This window comes from Triticum urartu, chromosome 7, assembly GCF_003073215.2.
Source record: "Triticum urartu cultivar G1812 chromosome 7, Tu2.1, whole genome shotgun sequence".
In the NCBI taxonomy this organism is placed as follows: Eukaryota; Viridiplantae; Streptophyta; class Magnoliopsida; order Poales; family Poaceae; genus Triticum; species Triticum urartu.
Window position 1 is genome coordinate 156,915,004 of NC_053028.1, and position 12,047 is coordinate 156,927,050.

A 12,047-nucleotide genomic window follows, 5' to 3' on the forward strand; every position below is an offset into this window, starting at 1 on the left:
GCCTGAAGATGCCGCCTCAACACAGGCTCAACTATCCCAGCGCGAGGGTCGTACAGTACTTAGCCCGGGAACACTGGGGCAGGGGTTAAGGAAGGATCTAGAAGGTGTGCCCAAGAAAAAGGAGAGAAAGAGATCGCGGAAGATAGCTGCCTCCAAACAAGCCAGAGCACATAGCAGCCAAACAATGCATTCTGAAGAGCATGTACCCATGAAAGTTGCGGCCATGTTCGATCTCACGGGCGAGCCGATGCTACCGCCGAAACCGCTGGAGGCACTATCAGGGGATCTCAGGAGACTGCACGACCATGTGCTGTCGACTGAGAAAAGCCTACTAGCCTCAAAAGATCCAGGATATCCGACATACACGGCTCGTGTGCCTGAGGGGAAGTGCTACGTCGAGACACGGCCTGCGGAGGTGTTCTTCCTGCGGTTTGACCATATCTTTGAGATGTTTCTAACAAGGCGGCTCGATTTTACAATAGTCTGCCTTTTGCGCTACATATGAGCTCTGTCATGAACAGTGAAGAAGTCTCGCAAATCTGTGTGGCGGATCCGTACTACATGCATGAGTATTTCTTGAGTCTCGGCGACTTTGAGCGTGAAACTGCTAGGGACTACCTCCAAAACTTCATGGTACAGAATAAGGACCAGGAAATTGTCCTCGTGCCTTATCATCCAAAGTAAGTCAGTTTCGAACAACCCTTTCATACATTTCAATCATTCCTTCTCTCTCTATGGGGAATAATTTGAGGTGTCTTTTCCCTGCAGCAACGGGCGCGCCATCCTTATCGTTCTTTATTCGCAAGTCTCCCACGCCGTGTATTTTGACCCTTCTAGAGACTACGAGAAAAAAGACTACACCCACATAATGAATATTCTAGATGATGCTCTCCAAGGCTTCAGCTTTAGAGGTGGCCACATGCAGATCAGGAAACAACGGAACAAGAAGATGGGTTTCGCGCATAAAACTAACTTCTCCTGCATCCAAGTCCCAAAACCAAGCAAGAAGGATGGATTGTACATCCTCCATCTCATGATTTAGTTCAACACGGATCACCAGAAGCTTCGCATGAGAAGCAGAAATGATGATCATATCCACAAGTGGCTAGAATCTCATGGAGAAGCGGATTATAAACTTAGAGATGACTTCTTTTGCATCCAAAGTGACATTGCGACGATCATCATGAAAGAAGTCTTCGATGAGAAGGGGATGTTCCACCACGGCCCTATATCGCGAGCTGACGTCCGAACTCGCATAGGCATGCAACGTCTAGACCTCACGCCGTTCAAGAAGCTAGGGTCCATCCTCGATGATATGGAAGGATGGAACTTCTAGTGATTTATGATGCCGATGATGATGATATGTGTCGGTTGAACTTGTATACTATTTGTAGCGATGCAACTTTGTGATGTCCACGATCCCTGTCGAACTTGCGTAATGCTACTTTGTTAGTTTGCGTACGATGACCTGCGTACCTCTAGTTAATTAATTTGCGTACTGTATGTTGCATCTAGTTGCTAACCTATTCTTTTTCGGTGTTCTCTAGTATATTTTGTTGCATATATATGATTGTACATCCTCTTCATGAAAATGCATCTCTAATAGGTACCTAGTTTCTTGATGGCGAGATGGAACTGCTATGTCGTGTACAAAGGGAAGGTTCCGGGGGTGTACAACGAGTGGCATGAGTGTCAGGCGCAAGTGAATGGGTTCTCGGACGCCAGCCATAAAGGCTTCAAAAGCAGACAAGAAGGAGAAGCTAGTTACTTGAAGTTCACGCTAGCGCGAGAGAGGACTCGTAACCGCCATCTCATGTACTGCATAGTTCCGCTCTCACTCATAGTGATAGCTCTTCTCGTGTATACCTTTGTTTAGATGGATGACATTGTAGTTGCAAGTATTCGAGACTTGCATGTATCGCTATTTTCGAGATGATGACAAGATACCACTTTGTGTTGGATGATGATTATGATGAGACTATTTGTATGTATATGCTATGATTACATTTGTGGTCTCGCAGGCATTTGTATGTGTATCATGATGACATTTGTATGTGCTAAAGATTCTTCTATAAAGCCTGTTCAAATACAAAACAAATATGCCGGAAAAAAACAAAAAACTACTAAAATTAGCATTAGCGAGTGGAGAAAAGTTAGCAGCAGCACGGTTGTAGCAGTAGCGCGCACAGGGGAAGCGCGCTATAGCTATTAGCAGCAGCGAGGTTCCTTTAAGCGCGCTGCTGCAACACTTGTGTAGCAGTAGCGCGGGTGGACCAGCGCTACTGCTATACGTTAGCTGTAGCGCCTTATTAGTAGCGCCGGCCCCCGCGCTACTAAAAGGCCGAAAACTCGAGCTGCTGCTAGGCTTTTCCCTAGTAGTGCGTCGATGGAGCAACAGGGGGCCCACGAGGGTGGAGGGCGCGCCTGGGGGGGGGGGGTAGGCGCACCCCCCTACCTCGTGGCTTCCCTGTTGGTTGCTTGACGTAGGGTCCAAGTCTCTTGGATCTTGTTCGTTCCAAAAATCACGTTCCCGAAGGTTTCATTCTGTTTGGACTTCGTTTGATATTCCTTTTCTTCGAAACCCTAAAATAGGCAAAAAACAGCAATTCTGGGCTGGGCCTCCGGTTAATAGGTTAGTCCCAAAAATAATATAAAAGTGTATGATAAAGCCCAATAATGTCCAAAACAGAAGATAATATAGCATGGAGCAATCAAAAATTATAGATACGTTGGAGACGTATCAGAGGCTGGTGTACCGAAGAGAAGATGATGAGGTGCAAAGTTCCCGCGAGTACGACAGGGGCGAAGGTTAATGAGGAGTGATGAAGTGGAGAGAGCGTCAGGCCAGAAGTGCGGAGGTACATTGGCATGAAAAAGAAGCGTTCGAACGCAGTCATTAAGAGTGCGACGAACGCGTTTAGCGCGACCATTCTGTTGTGAAGTGTACGGGCAAGTGAGACAAAAAGTCATGCCATGTGTGGTGAGGAGAGTGCGAACAGCTAAGTTGTCGAACTCCTTCCCGTCATCTGTTTGTAATGTAAGGATGGGATGCCCAAATTGCGTGAAAACATAGGAGTAGAACGCAGCGAGAGTAGATGTAGCGTCATACTTACGCCGCAAAGGGATGGTCCACACATAATGCGGAAAATTGTCGAGAATGACAAGGTAGTAAAGATAGCCCGTATTACTTGCAACTGGAGGGGTCCATACATCACCATGAATTAACTCAAACGTGTACAATGCAACATGGGAAGAAGGCCTAAATGGAAGACGAGCATGTTTGCCAAGGCGACAAGCATGACAAGAGTGATCATCGATCTTACTACACGTGAATGAAAAACTCCGAAGTATATGACGAAGGGTGGCGGGGTTGGGATGACCCAAGCGAGCATGCCAAAGGTCCAGACCGATGACGAGGGCGACAGGAGCGGCGGAGGTGGTGGAGGCGGTGGAGTGGACTGGGTAGAGCTCATCGGGGCTGTCACATCGGTGGAGCACCATTCGGGTACGAGCGTCCTTAACAGAAAACCACACTCGTCAAACGCAACAGTAACAGGATTTTCACGTGTAAAAGAATATACAGAAACAAGATTTTTAATGAGATCAAATGAGACTAAAATGTTAGATAATGACAATGGTGTAGATGTAGATGGAAAAGATGCATGTCCTATGTGAGTAATAGGAAGGGAGGAACCGTCCCCGACGGTGATGCAAGCGGATGTATGGACGAGATAGGAGGTGTGGAGGTTACCGGGGTGGGCAGCCATGTGAGTCATAGCTCCGGTGTCTATATACCAATCACCACCCCCGGTGTAGTTGGCCCGGGTGGGAGCAGAGTGCAGAGCTGCCAGCAAGGCCGGGTCCCATAGAACTGGGGGAATCATGGGCAGGGCCGTCAAGGGCAGCGGTGGCAGCCCTCCTGGCTGCGACGGCTGGCCATAGGAGAGAGGCCCGTAGGGTGCCGCATAGGGCTGCGGCGTGGCATAAAACACCTGATGCGAAGGACGCCGTGCGCTGAGGATCCTGGGAGCACGGGACGAGGCACCGACATGGAGTAAACGTGCACAACCCCAGTCCATGGGTTCTGACCGGTGTACCATGGAGCCGGCTGATGCTATGCTCCGCCCTAAACGTCGTTCGGCTGCGGCTGCGGCTGCTTGCGCCCGCCGCGGCAGTGGTCATTGGCGGAGGGAGCTGGCGGCTGCTGGTACGGGAAGGCAGCCGGGGGTGGCTGAAGGGCCGGCAAGGGACACGACACAGTAGGGGCCGGGGCAGACGGCGCGGGCCTGCCGTGAGTGCCGGCGGTGAGGGCGGTGTGGGTCGCCCGGGTCCGGGTCATCTTCATCCGCCTCTCCTTCAGCTTGAGGTACGCAACCACCATGGCGAAGGTTGGCTCCGGGATGAGAGTAAGGTTGGAGACGGCATTCCCAAAGTCCTTGTTGAGACCGGCGGTGAGGGTGCTGATGAGGAGTTCGTCGCTGACCATCTTGCCGAGATCACCGAGCTCATCGGCGAGCTTTTTGACACGCATGCAAAAATCGTCGATGGATGAGTCAAGCTGTTGGCACCCATAAAACTTGCCGTCGAGGAGGAACTTGCGCTGGAGCTTGTTGCCAGTGAAGAGGCCGTTGAGCCTGGTCCAGACGTCGTGAGCACCGTCGTCGTCATACACCACCGTGTGGAAGAGGTCCTTGGAGATTGTGAGGTAGAACCAGCGGATGATGGTGGGGTCGAGGATCATCCACTCCTCGTCCACCATGAGGCTGGAGTCCATGGTTCCATCAATGTGGCCATGGAGAAAGTACTCGCGAAACACCAAGGAGAAATACCACTTCCATTGGGAGTAGGAGGCGGTGGATTGATTTTGTGCAATGGTTCGAGGGACTTCAAGAACAATCTACACCAACAATTTTGTTTGCTGCAACTCAAAGTTAGTAATGATCACATCTAACATTATATGGATCTTTATAGTGATCCTAACTCTTAATTCACATGCCTGATCTTTTTGTTTTCTACTACGATTCCCAACATCGACGTCGTCAGCAAAAGCTAGATGCAGCTGAACCCAGGGTTGAGTCTTTGATACGTCTCCAATGTATCTATAATTTTTGATTGTTCCATGCTATTATATTATCTATTTTGGATGTTAATGGGCTTATTTATAAACTTTTATATTATTTTTGGGACTAACTTACTAACCCAAGGCCTAGTGCAAATTGTTGTTTTTTGCCTATTTTAGTGTTTCACAGAAAAGGAATATCAAACGGAATCCAAACGGAATGAAACCTTCGGGAGAGTTATTTTTGGAACAAACGTAATCCAGGGGACTTGGAGTGGACGTCAAGAAATCAACAAGGAGGCCACGAGGCAGGGAGGCGCGCCCCCCACCCTTGTGGGCCCCTCGTGGCTCCACCGACCTACTTCTTCCTCCTATATATATCCATATACCCCGCAAACATCCAGGAGCACCACGAAACCCTATTTCCACCGCCGCAACCTTCTGTACCCAAGAGATCCCATCTTGGGGCCTGTTTCGGAGCTCCGCCGGAGGGGGAATCGATCACGGAGGGCTTCTACATCAACACCATAGCCTCTCCGATGATGTGTGAGTAGTTTACCTCAGACCTTCGGGTCCATAGTTATTAGCTAGATGGCTTATTCTATCTTTTGGATATCAATACAAAGTTCTCCTCGATCTTCTTGCAGATCTATTCGATGTAACTCTTTTTGCGGTGTGTTTGTCGAGATCCGATGAATTGTGGGTTTATGATCAAGTTTATCTATGAACAATATTTGATTCTTCTCTGAAATCTTTTATGTATGATTGGTTATCTTTGCAATTCTCTTCGAATTATCAGTTTGGTTACCTACTAGATTGATCTTTCTTGCAATGGGAGAAGTGCTTAGCTTTGGGTTCAATCTTGCGGTGTCCTTTCCAAGTGACGGCAGGGGCAGCAAGGCACATATTGTATTGTTGCCATCGAGGATAAAAATATGGGGTTTATATCATATTGCCTGAGTTTATCCCTCTACATCATGTCATCTTGCCTAATGCGTTACTCTGTTCTTATGAATTTAATACTCTAGATGCATGCTGGATAGCGGTCGATGTGTGGAGTAATAGTAGTAGATGCAGAATCATTTCAGTCTACTTGTCGCTGACGTGATGCCTATATACATGATCATGCCTACATATTCTCATAATTATGCACTTTTCTATCAATTGCTCGACAGTAATTTGTTCACCCACTATAATACTTATGCTATCTTGAGAGAAGCCACTAGTGAAACCTATGGCCCCCGGGTCTATCTTTTATCATATAAGTTTCCCATCTATTTTATTTTGCAATCTTTACTTTCAATCTATATCATAAAAATACAAAAAATATTTATCTTATTACTACTATCTCTATCAGATCTCACTCTCGTAAGTGACTGCGAAGGGATTGACAACCCCTTTATCACGTTGGTTGCGAGGTTCTTATTTGTTTGTGTAGGTACGAGGGACTTGCATGTAGTCTCCTACTGGATTGATACCTTGGTTCTCAAAAACTGAGGGAAATACTTATGCTACTTTGCTGCATCACCCTTTCCTCTTCAAGGGAAAACCAACGCAGTGCTCAAGAGGTAGCAAGAAGTATTTCTGGCGCCGTTGCTGGGGAGGTTGCACCAAGTCAAGTCAAGATTTGATCTCCCATCAACAAGCCATTTTTGGCGCCGTTGCCGGGGAGATCTACCACAAGTCAAGACACACAAAGTCTTATCCCTCGCATTATATTATTTGCCGTTTGCCTCTCTTTTTCCTCTCCCCCACTTCACCCTTGCCATTTTATTCTCCCTCTTTTTCTGTTCCCCTTCTCTTTTCTAGTTCGTTGCTTTTCGCTTGCTTCTTGTGTGCTTGTGTGTTGGATTATTTGTCACGATGGCTCAAGATAATACTAAATTGTGTGACTTTTCTAATACCAACAATAATGATTTTATTAGCACTCCGATTGCTCCTCTTAACGATGTTGAATCTTGTGAAATTAATACTGCTTTGCTGAATCTTGTCATGAAAGATCAGTTTTCTGGTCTTCCTAGTGAAGATGCCACTACCCATCTAAACAACTTTCTTGATTTGTGTGATATGCAAAAGAAGAAAGATGTGGATAATGATATTGTTAAATTGAAGCTATTCCCGTTTTCGCTTAGAGATCGTGCTAAAACTTAGTTTTCGTCTTTGCCTAAAAATAGTATGGATTCTTGGAACAAGTGCAAAGATGCTTTTATCTCTAAGTATTTTCCTCCCGCTAAGATCATCTCTCTTAGAAACGATATTATGAATTTTACGCAACTTGATCATGAACATGTTGCACAAGCTTGGGAGAGGATGAAATTAATGATACGTAATTGCCCTACACATGGTTTGAATCTTTGGATGATTATACAAAAAAATTATGCTGGATTAAATTTTGCTTCTAGAAATATTTTAGATTTGGCCGCGGGAGGCACTTTTATGGAAATCACTTTAGGAGAAGCTACTAAACTCCTAGATAATATCATGATTAATTATTCTCAATGGCACACTGAAAGATCTACTAGTAAAAATGTGCATGCAATAGAAGAAATTAATGTTTTGAGTGGAAAGATGGATGAACTTATGAAATTGTTTGCTAATAAGAGTGTTTCTTCTGATCCTAATGATATGCCTTTTTCTACTTTGATTGAGAATAATAATGAATCTATGGATGTGAATTTTATTGGGAGGAACAATTTTGGTAATAAAGCGTATAGAGGTAATTTTAATCCTGGGCCGTTTCCTAGTAATTCCTCTAGTAATTATGGTAATTCCTACAACAATTCTTATGGAAATTATAATAATATGCCCTATGATTTTGAATCTAATATTAAAGAATTTATTAGTTCGCAAAAGAGTTTCAATGCTTTGATTGTAGAAAAACTGTCTAAAATTGATGAGTTGTCTAGGAACGTAGATAGAATTTCTCTTGATGTTGATTCTTTAAAACTTATATCTATTCAACCTAAGCATGATATCAATGAGTCTCTCAAAGCCATGAGAATTTCCATTGATGAGTGCAAAGAAAGAACCGCTAGGATGCGTGCTAAAAAAGATTGCTTCATAAAAGCGTGTTCTTCTAGTTTTGATGATAATAAGGATGAAGATCTAAAAGTGATTGATGTGTCCCCAATTAAATATTTGTTTTGCAATATGAATCTTGATAATGATGGGACTGGAGATGAGTCAACTTTAGTTAAAAGGCGTCCCAATGATTCGGAGTTTTTAGATCTTTGATGCAAAAATTGATAAAAGTGGGATTGGAGAGGTCAAAACTTTACATAGCAATGAACACACTATTTTGGATTTCAAGGAATTTAATTAGATAATTGGTCTTTAATAGATTGTATTTCCTTGTTGCAATCCGTGCTAAATTCTCCGCATGCTTATAATCAAAATAAAGCTTTTGCTAAACATATCGTTGATGCTTTAATGCAATCTTATGAAGAAAAGCTTGAATTGGAAGATTCTATCCCTAGAAAAATTCATGATGGGTGGGAACCTACTATTAAAATTAAAATTAAAGATCATGAATGCTCTGCTTTATGTGATTTGGGTGCTAGCATTTCCACGATTCCAAAAACTTTGTGTGATGTGTTAGGTTTCCATGAATTTGATGACTGTTCTTTAAATTTGCATCTTGCGGAGTCCACTATTAAGAAACCTATGGGAAGAATCAATGATGTTCTTATTGTTGCAAATAGGAATTATGTGATAGCCTGGCTTAATAGGGATGATAGACTACTTATATTAATAAGGAATTCCTTCTTTTCCGGAAGCCCATTCGGACAGAACTCCAAAGTTAAGCGTGCTCAGCTTGGAGTAGTTTCAGGATGGGTGACCGACCGGGAAGTTACTCCCGGGTGCGCACGAGTGAGGACAAAGTGCGCATAAAAGACTAGTATTGATCTGTTGGGCCAGTCTAGATCCCGCTAGGAGTAACGACCACCAGCGGGTGTGTCCGGGGCGTTGCAAGTTGGTATCAGAGCTGACCCTAGCGGTTACACGGATGTTTGTAGACAGGTGCGTGGCCATGTTGTTCATGACGTTTGTGACCCGTCGTGGCACCCGGCATGACTCATGTACCGGAATGGATGCACACACATATGTCCCAAGAGGGAATGTTCTTGTGGCCCGACGAGGACGTCGGTTCCTCTGAGTGGGGGTGTATGTGATAGCCTGGCTTATTAGGGATGATAGACTACTCATATCAATAAGGAATTCCTTCTTTTCTGGAAGCTCATTCGGACAGAACTCCAAAGTTAAGCGTGCTCAGCTTGGAGTAATTTCAGAATGGGTGACAGACCGGGAAGTTGCTCCCGGGTGCGCACAAGTGCGGACAAAGTGCGCATAAAAGACTAGTATTGATCTGTGGGGCCAGTCTAGATCCCGCCAGGAGTAACGACCACCGGCGGGTGTGTCCGGGGCATTACAAATTATGTGCCCGTAGATTTCATTGTTCTTGATATTGATTGCAATCCTACATTTCCCATTATTCTTGGTAGGCCTTTCATTAGAACGATTGGTGCAATTATTGATATGAAAGAAGGGAATATTAGATTCCAATTTCCATTAAGGAAAGGCATGGAACACTTCCCTAGAAAGAAAATGAAATTACCTTATGAATCTATTATGAGATCCACTTATGGATTGCATACCAAAGATGATAATACCTAGATCTATCCTTGCTTTTATGCCTAGCTAGGGGCGTTAAACGATAGCGCTTGTTGGGAGGCAACCAAATTTTATTTTTGTTCCTTACTTTTTGGTTCTGTTTAGTAATAAATAATTCATCTAGCCTATGTTTAGATGTGGTTTGATGCTTTTAATTAGTGTTTGTGCCAAGTAGAACCTTTGGGAAGACTTGGGGAAAGTCTTTGCGATCTTGCTGTAAAAAACAGAAACTTTAGCACGCACGAGATTTGCTGCCATATTTTACTGGAGATTGTGATTAGGTTGATTCTTTTTGAAGATGATTAATAGATAAATTCCTCACGTCTAGCAATTTATTTTAGAATTTTTGGGTTTACAGAAGTATTGCAAAACCAACAGATTACTACGGACTATTCTGTTTTTGACAGATTCTGTTTTTCGCGTGTTGTTTGCTTATTTTGATGAATATATGGCTAGTATCGGAGGTTATGAACCATAGAGAAGTTGAAATACAGTAGGTTTAACACAAAATTAAATAAAGAATGAGTTCATTACATTACCTTAAGTGGTGGTTTGTTTTCTTATACTAACGGAGCTCATGAGATTTTCTGTTTAAGTTTTGTGTTTTGAAGTTTTCATGTTTTGGGTAAAGATCTGATGGATTATGGAATAAGGAGTGGCAAGAGCCTAAGCTTGGGAATTCCCAAGGCACCCCAAAGTAAAATTCAAGGAAAACCAAAAGCCTAAGCATGGGGATGCCCCGGAAGGCATCCCCTCTTTCGTCTTCTGCTATCGGTAACTTTACTTGAGGCTATATTTTTATTCACCACATGATATGTGTTTTGCTTGGAGTGTCTTGTATGATTTGAGTCTTTGATTTTTAGTTTAACACAATCATCCTTGCTGTACACACCTTTTGGGAGAGACACACATGAATTGGAATTTATTAGAATACTCTATGTGCTTCACTTATCTTTTGAGCTAGATACTTTTGCTCTAGTGCTTCACTTATATCTTTTTAGAGCACGGTGGTGGTTTTATTTTATAGAAATTATTGATCTCTCATGCTTCACTTATATTATTTTGAGAGTCCTTTATAACAGCATGGTAATTTTCTTTGGTTATGAAATTAGTCCTAATATGATAGGCATCCAAGATGGGTATAATAAAAACTATCATAAAAAGTACATTGGGTACTAGGAGAAGTTTGATACTTGATAATTGTTTTGAGATATAAAGATGGTGATATTACAGTTGTACTAGTTGAGTAGTTGTGAATTTGAGAAATACTTGTGTTTAAGTTTGCAAGTTCCGTAGCATGCATGTATGGTAACCGTTGTGTAACAAATTTGAAACATGAGGTGTTCTTTGATTGTCTTCCTCATGAGTGGCGGTCGGGGACGAGCGATGGTCTTTTCCTACCAATCTATCCCCCTAGGAACATGCCCGTAGTGCTTGGTTTTTTATGACTTTTAGATTTTTGGAATAAGTATGTGAGTTCTTTATGACTAATGTTGAGTCCATGGATTATACGCACTCTCACCCTTCCATCATTGCTAGCCTCTTCGGTACCGTGCATTGCTCTTTCTCACCTTGAGAGTTGGTGCAAGCTTCACCGGTGCATCCAAACCTCGTGATATGATACACCCTATCACACATAAACCTCCTTATATATTCCTCAAAACAGCCACCATACCTACATATTATGGCATTTCCATAGCCATTCCGAGATATATTGCCATGCAACTTTCCATCGTTTCATTTATGACACATTTCATCATTGTCATATTGCTTTGCATGATCATGTACTTGACATCATATTTCTGGCAAAGCCACCATGCATAATTTATCATACATGTCACTCTTGATTCATTGCACTTCCTGGTACACCGCTGGAGGCATTCATATAGAGTCATATTTTGTTCTAGTATCGAGTTGTAATCATTGAGTTGTAAATAAATAGAAGTGTGATGATCATCATTAATGTCTCAAATAAAAAAAGAAAGGCCAAAAAAAAGAAAGGCCCAAAAGAAAAAAAAGGGAAAGAAATAAAGAGGGGCAATGCTACTATCCTTTTTTTCCACACTTGTGCTTCAAAGTAGTACCATGATCTTTATGATAGAGAGTCTCTTGTTTTGTCATTTTCATATAATAGTGGGAATTTTTCATTATAGAACTTGGCTTGTATATTCCAACAATGGGCTTCCTCAAATGCCCTAGGTCTTCGTGAGCAAGCAAGTTGGATGCACACCCACTTAGTTTGTTTTGTTGAGCTTTCATACATTTATAGCTCTAGTGCATCCATTGCAGGGCAATCCCTACTCCTTGCATTGACATC